At 33.4% G+C, this 11,259-nt stretch overlaps 1 protein-coding gene across 2 annotated transcripts in view; it reads left to right on the top strand.

Moving 5' to 3' along the window:
* Positions 1 to 1,696: 1,696 nt before the first annotated feature.
* The window catches only part of drm (drumstick), a 56,119-nt gene continuing 46,556 nt past the window's right edge, over positions 1,697 to 11,259 (top strand). The window contains exon 1 of one of the 2 annotated variants that reach the window (XM_067767773.1): positions 1,697 to 2,351. The gene's annotated coding sequence lies outside the window, so the exon portion shown is untranslated. Of the gene's footprint in view, positions 2,352 to 7,936; positions 8,218 to 11,259 lie in introns of those variants that run through there. The other variant, XM_067767772.1, reaches the window with a different exon arrangement.

The following is an 11,259-nucleotide window of genomic DNA, read 5'->3' as shown; positions in this document are numbered from 1 at the left end:
ATATACACATGCTTGTCGCCACTTGCAGATACATAGGTACATATATAAGCCTTCGTCAGCGTGATGGCCACACATTTTGCCAAACTTTCACTTGCTTTATGTATTGCTAGCAATAACAGCTGCTTAATTAAAAAGTCCATCGCAAATATACACACAGTACATCCCTCTTTTCCTTAATTGCGAACTTAGCCACAACCAAAACAATTCACTCATTGCTAACTTTGCTGGTTGCTGCTGCCACTACTGCCGCTGTTGCTGTTTGCGTCACTAATGGCGTCGACAGTCATATATATTACTGGCTTCTGCGATTGGAGGTTTTCGAAAAATTTCTTGTTCGTACTTTGTATCCCCTTGCCGCACAGTATTCACGGTAGCGCGCTATTTGGCCGTAATTACCACAACTCGGACGGCGCTTAGCCACTGTAATACGAGTGCAAGGTAAAAAGGGAAACGCCCCTTTGCTCATAACGATGAAGTCCCCAAAAAAACCTGGAACTACATTAAAAGAAAAAGAAAACGCAAAAAAGACGCATACAAGGTGTGGTTGTATGTATGTATTTGTATTTGTGTTGCAGGTCCTAACAAATCAACTACCGGTATTAATAGTTAAATATGTCTGGCTGCATTGTGAGTAAAAAACTCAGAACTGATTTTGATTTGAGCATTTTTCAGTTACATACTCAGTTTTTTCAGTTCTAACTCGCGGATCAACTGTGGTGGGTCGCGCTCAGCAAACTGCTGCGCTTGCGCATTTGCAAATAATGCATACTCCAATTTTTGGCATGCTTTCCATCAATGAGTGTTGTTGGTGTGTATATGCGAATGATTTTATGCATTTTTAGAGCGCTCTTTGAGTGATTCAAGTATTTGAGTCATTGAGCTAGAAACAGAGTCATTTTTTTTTTTGTCTGAATCAGCTAATAGTTCCTGCTGGTGTGGTAGCCGTTGTGTCTACCTGCCCTACACAACCCGCAAGCTATTCATGTAATTAAGCGTTGGTGCAAGCGGCAAACAACACCAAAGTAACTGTGCATCTCGTTCACTCACTTGCGTTGTGAGTCGGCCAAGTGCTAAGAGTAATATTTGGTAATTACTTTTGACTGTTGTAGGTATTGTTGCTGCTGGTGTTGGTTTCCCTTTTAGTTTATATTTTTTGCTTTGTAAAATTTGATATTTTCTATGCCACGGTTGTCTTTTCAGTATTTTTACATTGTTTTCTGTATTTGTATGTATAAGGCTTTTGTTGTCGCCTGTGTCGGTTGTTCTTTTTTGTTTTATTTCCTTTAAAGCGGTGCTGACTTTACCACAACGAAGCAAAGATTGAAACAGCAAGTACAACAATAACAACTAAAATAATGGTAGCTAACCAATGAACCACGTACAACAACAAAAGAGGCGAAGAAAAAATGCTTACGCCGTAGGAAAGGCGTAAGACGGGCGCATGTAGTTGAAGCAGCAGCCAGTAGGCAATGCCAACAGCACCACAACCGAAATACCAAACGCCAATATCAACATCGTCACCACCACCATAATCATCGCCATGATGATGATCAGTAATAGCACGATCAATGTTACATACTTACATATTTATGTTTCTAAGCACTGCTGGGCAACACGATCGTCCCGATCAGCGTTGTGCGAACAAAAGCAACAATCAAGAGCAAGTGGTTTAAGGAGGGGGGAGGTAATAATAGATATGTTTGTAATAAAAAACCAAAGCAATGGCAAGGCAGAAGCAGAAAGCAGAAGCAGAAGCTGCTTCGCGTTCAATACAAGCAGCTGTTAGCTATCAAGCTGAAGTTGCGATCGTAACTTTGCAGTTCACTGTAGCGCACGGAAGCGTTCGGAAGTGAAATATATTTTATTAAATAATATTAAAGCATTCGTTTACCTGAATACGCTTAAACGTGATCGCGACGCTTAACACGCACGCAATAACACCATCATAAAGTTGAAATACTTAAGTAACTTGACAAAAGCGCGACGCCGTTTTTTATTCAAATCGGTTGAAACTACATTTTTATTTCCGTTTACGGTAATAAAAACGAAACGGTTTGATTATAAGTGACTGCGTCGTTTAAATAACTATAGATCGAGAATTTTTATGTACAAACATAAATATTTTAAATTTATCGAAACAAAGAATTAAACAGCAGGAAGTTATTGGAAGAACATTTTTTAATAAAAAAATAAGAGTACGTTATCGACTAGTTTAAATCGAAAAAAATATACATATAAAAAAAACTCACAACCGACGGCAATTTTGCGGTCCATACAAGATTGTAGATATTTTGATGTACATACCTGCTGACATCATCAATTGGCATCAAAAATCAATTCATAAATTTGTGGTAAGTTTTTCATACAAACTCTATTACATATTTTCCTTTTTATTTAACTCCATACGTTAACTCAGCACAGTAGCGATTAATGGTTAGTTGGGATATGCTCCTACGCGTACTTGCGCCCACTTCCGATTGGTACGCCGAATGCAATGCGTAACGACTAACCAATGGTAGCTGCTGTCGTTACTAATACATTTTACTGCTACTGTTTTGTTGTGCATGCTATTGAGGTGCTTTGATAAAGAGAGCTAATTCATATATATGTGTGAGTTGCTGTGTTGTACGTGCTCGTGTAGTAGCCGACTAGAGTTGTTAGTGGCTACCACGTATAGCAAACCAATTGTTCACAGCTAACTGTGGTGATGTAATAAAGTCGAAAGCAAAGTTTTCGGACAGTGGTTTTGTGTAAAAAATATTGTGGTCAAAAAAGCCACCGCCGCACTATGGGAAACTGGAAAAAGTTGCCTCAAAATCAAATTTCTCCGCAACGATCAAGGCTAGATTTATCAAAGAAATAATACTTGAAAGGCCAATTCTTTAGGGATGTAAGAAAAACAGTACCTATATAGAAAAAATGTCAAATGAAAATATTGAAAAATGTTTCTGCAAAAAATGATTTTGCATTTTTTAAAGTTTTTTTTTTTCTTATAAAAGCAAAACTAGACGTTTATTTTTTCTTAAAAATCAAACCATTTATATATTTTGAATTGCTGAGCTCGAATTTGTAAAAAATGGGGTATCTATCGCTTCTCAGCAAAATTTTCACATAAAGTAAGTTTAAGATATTGGTAGGTATATGGTACAATTTATATGACCGAATTTTTATATCGTTTCAAATTACTTATTAAATATGAAGAATTTTCACATACTGCTTATCGACAGTTTCCAATATGAAAAAAGGCAAAAGGCAATTAAATGTTTCAAAAATCACTATTGAAAAACTTGTTTGAAAACAAGGTATTATGTATATCGTATTCACACAGAAACTTAAACGAATCACTATTTTATTTAATGAAATAATTTAGTTTGCCTTTTCATGTAGGACCTTTTGCTTCATTAAGCGAACATCTGTCAGCAGCCCCAAAAAAATATTTCGTTTTAAAAAAAATAGTTAAAATGGAAAGCAGCCGTTTTCTTCTTAACTATAAATACAATCAAAATAAAATTCATATTTTATCTTTTGCAGCAAATACAGCGAAAATTAAATTTTGAATTTTTTCGTGTTTTTCTATTTTTCGTAAATTATTGAATATAATTTATTTTTGATTGTCATTTGTTACATTGACAATAAAATTCGAAACACCAAGCAAAACAGACAGGCATTTAATAAAGCAATAATGAGATAAATTAGAATTTGTATTTTGTATGGAAGATTGAGTTCGATTATGGCTTTAATGTAGAAAACTTGACTAACTATTTCATTAAGCCTCTGAGTTAAATTGGCATAATTTATAGAATAAAAACAAAAGAACATTTTTAAATTTCAAATCACATTTTTAATAAGTTGTGAGATGCTGAACTCGAATACAATTTTTGTTGTTAGATCGGCCTACTCATTTGTAAGATCGCGGGTTTAAATCGAGCTCAAGGCTTAACAATAATTATTTTATCATTATTATTGTTATGATAAATTTTTTCTTAATTGAAAAAATTATTAAATTAGAATAGAAGAAAGAAAAAAATTTAGACAACTGCCAAAGCTCGTTGTATAGATCCATTCCGCGAACTGCTAAATTCCTTCATCGGCAACGTTTAGGCGCCGCTGCTATAACCATTTGTTTGTCTTCATTAATCCTACTTCTATTCTGGTTCTTGCCAATTGATATTCATAACACTGCGACATCTGTTGCAGAATGAATGTGAAAATTGAACTTCTTTGATGGTAATGCTGCCATAGTGTCATATTTTATTGAATATGTGAAAAAATATAATATATGTTCAAACAATAATTTTCGTGAAAAGTGCCAACAAAGTATAGATATATGTACCAACGTTTTAGGCGCATTTTTATGTGCGAAGATGACGTAGATTTTCTGGTTAATTTGTAACGAGTTTAATGTTAGCTCATATAAAATACAATGAAAACCTATCAATCGCATACATTTTGGCGAACTTTAAAGTGAAAATTTCTGTTGTAACCTATACTTTGTTTTTTACAAAATCTAGTTCAGTACTCCAAAATCTATTGTGTAATTGATTTTAAAGGAAAATAAGCTTCTGGTCTATCTTCAATATTTAAAAAACGGCAAAAAGCAGAATAATTTCTTGAGAACGTTTATCAATATCCTGTTTTGAAATTTTTTATCAATATCCGATTTTTCTCATATCGACAAAAAATTAACACATCAAGGTCTTCTTTCGTTTGAGAACACTAGCCTAAACCGTTACAGAGAAATTGGATTTTGAGACAAGTTTTACGATTTACCATTGGGAATTTCGTTTTTTATTCCCAATCTGCATGACCGGCATGGAATACCTTCATATGAATATAAAATAGCAGCGACAATCTATTAATACATTTAACATCTTTTTTTGTTCTTTTAGTTATTTTAATTTCTATAATTTTGTTAGATAAACAAAATTATTTTATGAAAATTGTCACAACTTCGAATCATATAAAAGTCAACACAAAATAGAATTAGAGGAAATAGTGATGCCGTTGCATAATTTTCCAGGAAAATTTATTTGTGTGGATTTTACTACGATTTTTCCTCTGAATGAAAAGGTGGTTTCGCAAAGAGTCAAATTGAATTTTAGAGTGGGAGTTCAAGATGGCGTATTAGAAAGAGAAGCTGCCAACGTCAGCCACCTTGTAATTGCATCATGTACCTACAAAACTGCATACCTAAATTTTGAACACTTCATGTACAAGTTTTGAAATTTTCATGAAGATTTTTTATAATTATAAAATCTTAAAAAAGTTTTTTTGTTACACGGTTTTTCACAATTCATTATTAATTCACAATTAATGGAAATAATTAAAAGAGGAAAACCACTAAAAAAATGTTTAATAGTGTTGGGTGCAAGTATTTAATTCACAATACTTTAAAAGTTTTTAAAAATTTCACTTTTACCACTTTTTATTTACTTTATACTACTTCCAACTCATTGTATGCTCTTTCAAAAACGTTTTCTGTTTTTCCGGATTCAGGTCCAATTTTTATAATAAAAACGCAAGGTTTTGTTTTCAACCAAAATATTTCGGTTATTCAACAGTAACCGTCTTCAGGGCAAAATTTAATTTCACGTCTGTACAGTGCAGCTGCAGTATGCACACCGAGTAATCGAAATACTTACCTATATTGACTAAAGCAATAAAGTAAAAATCGGACCGAAAGCCGGAAACAGACAAAGTTAAAGCGAGAAAAGGCGCCAAAATTATAATTGTGAAAAGGGACTTAATAAATATGAAAATTAGATTACCCCTTTTTGATAACCCATAATATAACTGTGCAAAGCGCCTCATGAATTTTAAAACGGTATATTTGAGTATGAAAGAAAGAAGCATATTATGAGGTTCAAAAAGGTTGAGGAAAAAGCGTTTAGGTCCATATATCGATGTTTAATTATTCAAAACATGCAATATTTTGCGTGATTCTTTTTTAAACTTCATTTAGCATATATGAATGGCCGGCAATAAAACCTGGATCTATTTCAAGAGTGAATAAATGAAAAACTTATGAACATATCCCTAAAAACGTCGCACAAAAAATAAAAGGTCCGTAAAAATGGAACCCCTATTTAAACCTTATATATGTGAAATATATGGAAGGTCCCTTGTTAGAGAAGCTCTACCTCAAATCTCTTCGGGGGTTATCGCGCTTTACATTTATTTATTTACTTAATCTTATCTAACCAAAATTGAAAGGGTGTTTAAAAATGGAATTCTGTAAAATTTCCATAAACTTATTCATTCGAAAGTTATTTGCTTAAGTAAACTTTAAGGTTTATCTACCCGACAAAGACATTTTTTATGAGCAAAATTAGTATTCATAGGGCATACAAATTTTAAAGTTTACATAAGAAAAATACTGCTATTAGTCTCACGACTACATTATATCCGACGTTTTAGTCTTTAACCTGGAACATTTTTAAATATAAATTATTTTAGATCATACTTGTAGCACGCTCAATTTTTAATAATCTTTAACTTATAAACTATGTAACTTACTAAAACGACAGTCTTGTTAACATTGACTTGAATCTTCCACCAAAATTTGTGTAAAGTTACTAGGTACATGGTATACGTTTAAGTCTAAAGGGCCCATTACTGATACTTAGCACAGGCTTGACTTGACTTGGGGTAAACTTGGCAACTTAGCCACGATTATACTCCACATAGCGCATACAATCTGGCATCATAATCAGCTTTGAAATTTATTTTTAAATAAATGTCAAAATGTATGACAAAATGTCAAAATGAAATAGAAACAAACAAATGGCATATCAAAATGTAAACGTCACTTAGAACTTACATAGAAAATCAAAATTCAACAGACTTCTAAATCAAGTTAAGTGTTGCCAAGTTTTGAGTAATCAGTGAGATGCAATGTTCATGTAACAGAACTGTAAGTGACAGTTCTCAAGTCAAGTCTATGCTAAGTATGAGTAATGGGCCCTTAATACGCGTTTTGTACTATTAACGACGACATAATATTTCGTCACAACTTAAGACACTGTGCTCCACATTCGTTATTGCTGCAATACGTAAGCCAGTAGCATGCTTACCTCTTTCGGCTACCGGTCTTAAGCACCTCCTTTCAAACCGAACGTACACGCACGAAGTAGCCACTTTTACCAATTTTAAACTGGACTTTTGTGATTCGGGGCTTAGTTAGTCATCGGTGACTTGTTATAGTAGGTACTTGATTGGTGATTCAGTGTTCGGACTGCCAGTAGCGATTTAGTAGACATACATACATACACTCGCACACAGTTAGGAATGCAGTCGTTTTATTAGGCTAAATTATACTCCAATGAAAAAGTTTTTAATAGTATGTGCGTACATATGAAACTTGCTGAAAAGGTTTCACTAGAACAATCTTCAAGCTTGGCTTCTGTTTGTAGCTAGGAAGTTGATTGGTCTACTTGTCGATTATGTAAATTTGCACTCGCAGTTACGCTCAAGTAGATCGCTCAATTTGTTACGCTCGCAAGATACGCAAAGCGTACACACCTACATATGCACACATTCACACACATTTTTAACCGACTCTCACTCAATTCGGTAGTTTGTGGCGCATTTTAAGCAGCGACGCATCAGAGTAATATAACGCAGCACAACAGAACACAACATACAGCGCGCAGCGCATCTCATTGTATTCTGTTTCATACCCAAGTAATGTAAGACACTCTGTATATACATATATTTACATACATAGAGCGTAGTGTCAGTAAAAGCAGCAACGTTAATTCTGCATCAAATTGTATGCAAGCAGGTATGTGTAGTAGTTATGTACATTTGTATTTATATTTGTATGTATCTCATTGAAACAGTCATCTTCGTGCCTTACCGATGTGCCTACTCTACAGACCATAAACTGTAGCAGAGTAGTAAGCAACCGTTTATTTTTCATCTGGCAGTTAGTTAAATTGCATCGTTGCTCACGTACATATAATAAAAATTTACGCATACTAAGCGTAATTATATATATTTGATGTAAAAAACGTACTATCCTAAACATATTCTGTGTATACATATCTACCAAAGTGTTAACTAGTTTACAGCTTTAAGTTGAATCAGTTTTGTTTTAAGAAAGAAAGAAGAAAAAAAAATCATATTTTAGACACGTGTTTTTTGTTGCTGTGCCTTACGTAACGAAAATTGAATTAACAAACTTGGCGTTGGCTTTACATATGGATATATAGCGAGGTAAGTGATTGCGCGTTTACATACATAAAAATGTTAATATGTGCAAGTTGAGTTGTGCTCGAAACTTAGTGCAAATTATGTTGGTACAATAAAAATTTCATTGTGAAAAGTTCTCAACGTTATCACCACCATTTTTCTAGCATCCATTACATCGCCTCTCTTTGCACATGCGCTACACTAAAGTGCTACTGTTTCAAACGCACAATGCAGTACAATCGGGTGGTGAGACAAATGTACGCCCGTCAACAGCAACACGACTTCTGTGTTACGCCTCCATTGTTGTTTATTTTACCATTTTTGTTTTTGTTGTACTCAATTGTGTAAAGGCGTATGTGCGACGCTTTTTTGTGCTTGGGTTAGTGTAGCCACTTTACGGCAATTGTGGTAGTTCTGACACATTTTTGGTTAAATTTGTTTTCTACCTAATCTAAAAATCTACCACAATTTTATTTGTCAATATATTGAATAGTTCCTTCATTTAAGGCCCTGTTTTTCAGTGCCAGTTTAAAATCTAGTTAAAGTTTACTAGAGTTGAACCCTGCCACTTCGACGGCATAAGCAAAGATGAGCAGCAAAATTGTATGTTATCGACCAAAGTGGGAAGGTTAAACTTCAGTCAATTTTAACTGTAGTTTAAAATTAACTATAGTAAAAGCCGGGCCTAAGTCACCCGAAATTATCTTCAAGTTAAGCTTTTTATGTTTTAAATTAAGTGCCATAACATAGCCCGCAGGTTTATATTTGGGGTACACTACTGTCTAATTTTTTTACTTGGGACTACGTCGCTGCATATGAGGTAAAATAATCGCAACTACGATAATGTCAATCTGCAGCCTAAGAAGATTTTAAAGGCTTGATACCCATTAGGATCCTTTAATTTCGGGACACCAACCATAATTAATGTCATTTTTTAAGGGGAACACACTTTTTCGTAGCAAATTTTTTATTATAAATTTTAGCCTTTGGAGCTTTTTTCACAAAACCCAAAATTTTGAAATTTTAATTATGAACACAATCTAACGGTCTCTTATTTTAATGTCATAGATAGTTTTTAAAAAATTAAAAGTTGTCAATATGTCAAAGATAATTGTTTAAATAAATTCATAAAAAGTACGTAAACACGTAATTTAAAATTTTTTTAATTATAGCATTTTTTCTGAAAAAAATGTAACCTTAATAAATGGTAAAACCTTAATAAAGTTACAGCACCAGCTGATTCTTACAAGCGCGCTTGTCAGTAATAACGAAAATTCATTAGCAATTATTGTTGCCATTTCAATTTTCTTCGCTTAAAATTTGTAAATTTACGAGTATAAAGTTACACTTCATTTTATGCAGCGCATAACAGTTTTCATAAAAAAACGAAATACCACGTAAAGGCGTTACCTGCTTTTTAGAATAGAGCAAAATATATTTACAACCCTTGCGCAGCGTCCAAAAAGCGTGATACTTTTTCCATAAAGAAAAAAATAAATCAAAAAAAAAAATTATCTGAGTATTACTGACTGCTACGCTCAAATTTTGTTAAAAAAAAGTTTGGGAAAACGCATTTAAATTTTTGTAATTTCGCTTAATTTTTTCTGTGAATTTTTAGGGCAATGAGAATATCCCTAAAATATAAGATTGTAGGGCAAACTTCAATTATTTAGTGTATTGTTAAAAAATATATTGATATTTAGCCTAAGGCCCTTGCTGCTATGGCTTTATAGCTATATTATAATTTCATATTATAATTTTAGTTTTTGAATAAATAAATAAATATTGATATTATTTTGTAGAATTTGCTTTATTTTTGAATTTAATTTTTCCATAAAAAAAAGAAATGTTTCAGCCAAATACAACTTTCATAGTTAAATCATACACAGTATTTCTAAATACATACATTATTGTAGTACAAAAAATTCAAAAATAAGCTTTTTTATAGTGGAATACATAAATTTATTAAACAAAGATGCACTGAACATGATGTCGCCAGTCAGTTATGAAAATATATCATAATATCCAGAAAAATAAAAATTAAATAAAGAACTTGTGGCTATTCCACTTGGAACTATGTGATGTCACCTTAAAATCATACAGAATACAATGAAAATCATCCGACTTGATTGGGAACAAATCTTTTAAAATTCTACCAATAATTTTTAGTAATCTTTATTACAAATTTACCACCAAATAGGTATTCGAAGTGGCAACACTGGTTTCTCCTCATTTTATTCGCATAACTGTATTTCACCATTTATGTTAAGTAAGCTTCATTGCATGCTTCTTCTACCGTTCTGTTATGTGTAAACAGTAGCCAGTTATGTAGCCATGTTGTTGTTGACGTTGACAACCGAAGATGTTGTTCTAACTGCGTTACTCTTCCAGCAACTGTTGGCTGTGTAGTGCATATGTATGTTGGTGTTGGTTAGATGTTGATTTTTTGTTCTGTTGTCGGTATGTTGTTGTTTATGTTGCTGCTACCAGTTTTACGCATTGTTATTGGTGAAAAAGTTTGTTGTTTTTATGTTGGAAGCAATGTTCCTTTAGATAGCGGATATATTTAGAGCTTACTCATTCGCACCAATGTGTATTTGCGCGTCAAGATGGCGGCTACTGGTATTACTCGTTCTTAGTAAAGAGTAATGTAGATAGCAACATGTATAGGGATGTTCCGTTACATTTGTTAGATGGCGGATTAGATATGTAAGTATCTGCTGTGTGCTACTCAGAAATGAATCTTGTAGTTATTCTCGTGTACTAGCATCTATGGAAATTATAAGTGATCTTAGATGGTTCTCCACTTGGTCCTTAAAATGGAGTGTTGGCTTTATTCTTCCTCACGTTCCATAACTGGGTTACGATAATGATATTCTCTGACCCGGAGCGTTTTCATACGTTTGCATAAAATGGCCCAGGTACGTCGCCGATGGGGTTTGAATCATTCAACTAAGTATGTGAATGAATAAATCAAAGCATTCTTCGGTACTCAATGTCATTGTTATTGCTATCTCGAAAAATAAATGAAGCGCTTGTTGTTGTAACCGCAAAATGCTTTATAGA

The sequence above is a fragment of the Eurosta solidaginis genome, chromosome 2 (assembly GCF_040869045.1).
Source record: "Eurosta solidaginis isolate ZX-2024a chromosome 2, ASM4086904v1, whole genome shotgun sequence".
NCBI classification, from domain to species: Eukaryota; Metazoa; Arthropoda; class Insecta; order Diptera; family Tephritidae; genus Eurosta; species Eurosta solidaginis.
The sequence above is the reverse complement of the archived record's forward strand: the minus strand, read 5'-3'. Positions and strand labels throughout refer to the sequence as shown.